Raw genomic sequence first — 1,593 nt, 5'->3', positions numbered from 1 at the left:
GGCCCTGCAAGGTGGGCTCAGAGCATCCCCTGTGCCCACAGCTGCTGTTGGAGACGGTGGACTCGGAGATCCGGAGCTGCCCTCTGTGCCAGCTGGCCTTCCCCATCGGATACCCGGACGATGCTTTGATAAAACACATCGATTCACACCTGGAGAACAGCAAGATCTGAGGCTGATCCCCCCCCCTACACACACACACACACCCCCCCAAGCCAAGGGCTGCCCCCTGGACTTTGGATGCTGCATGAGAACTGGTGGAGCAGCACAGCTCCCAATTACCTCCGGGTGTGCAGCAGCTGTGGAAGGACCGAGCCCAGGGGGGGCCTCAAACCCCCCTTGTGTAGGTGGGTTTCCCCTTGTGCCCCCCTTCTGCATCCCAAGCACAGTTGGATGCTTCACCCGGGATGCTCAGGGCTGGGGCCGGGGACCCCCCCCCCCGCACCGTTGGGTTTCTCTGCTTGATCTCAGGGAGGATTTGAAGGGCTGGATCCTGGATCTGGCCCACAGGCAGCAGTGAGGAGGGGGCTGCCCTCCCTGGGCTCTGGGCTCACAGTTGGTTAAAGGGGGGGGGGCTGGTTGGAGGGGCAGCTGCTTGTTCTCGCTCCCCCCACCTCTTTCCCACTGATTCAAGCACCTTTCTGGTCTTTTACATGACAAACAACCCCCCCCCCCCCCAACGATGCTGCTGAGAAACCAGACCCCATATGGCTGTGGCGCAGCATGGCCGTCCCACTCCGCTGCACCGAGCCCCGCAGCCATCACCCCACAACCCCACAACCCCACACCCCCACGTTTGATCTACCTCAAGGCCTCCGCACGGCCCCCAACAACGGGAGGGGGCACATGGCACCGTCCCCCCCCCCCCATATCCCCCCTACCCAGCCCCATTGCTGCATGTCCCCCTGTGCCACACGCACCACCCCAGGGCACCCGGAGGGGCCGACCCCAATAAAACCCACACGCTGCTGGGTGCCAACTGCTGTCCCTTCTCTTCTAGGGGGGGGGGGTGGGATGCAATGTCCCTTTTGGAGGGTCTCAGTGCAGGGATTGGGGTTGTGGGGGGGCTTGTCCCACATCTGAGGGCTATGGGTGTGTTGTGAAGCCCCCACCCCCCAACCCTGAGCTTCTCACTGTGCTGAGCGTCAATGAGGTTTTTTGGGGTTGGGGGGGCATCCAGCAGGACCCCAAAGTGAGCTGTGCCCCATTGCTGTGGGGTGGGGTGGGTGGAGGGGTGAGGAAATGGCCTGTACCCACTGGGGGGAGCTCTATGGGGTGGGGGCAGAGCAGTGAGGTGTGGGGTGGGGGCACAGAGGAGGGGGATCCCTATAGCACAGCATTGGGGTGATGGATGGATTCTCATCTCCTTGGCATCGCCAGCACTAAAGCTTCTCCCTCTGTTTCTATAGGGCCTATATAACCCCATATACACAAAGGGTAAAGGAGAGACCTGGGGTGAGGGGAGGGGGGGGGTCTTCAGGTCTTCACTGGGTGCCCCTCAGAGGAGCCAAACCACCCCAAATGTGTCTTATTTAGGGGCAAACCCTGCCCGACATTGGAACTGCATTGAGTTCCTCATCCCCTCCCCGGGCGGTG

This window comes from Coturnix japonica, chromosome 27 (assembly GCF_001577835.2).
Source record: "Coturnix japonica isolate 7356 chromosome 27, Coturnix japonica 2.1, whole genome shotgun sequence".
Classification (NCBI taxonomy): Eukaryota; Metazoa; Chordata; class Aves; order Galliformes; family Phasianidae; genus Coturnix; species Coturnix japonica.
The sequence above is the reverse complement of the archived record's forward strand: the minus strand, read 5'-3'. Positions refer to the sequence as shown.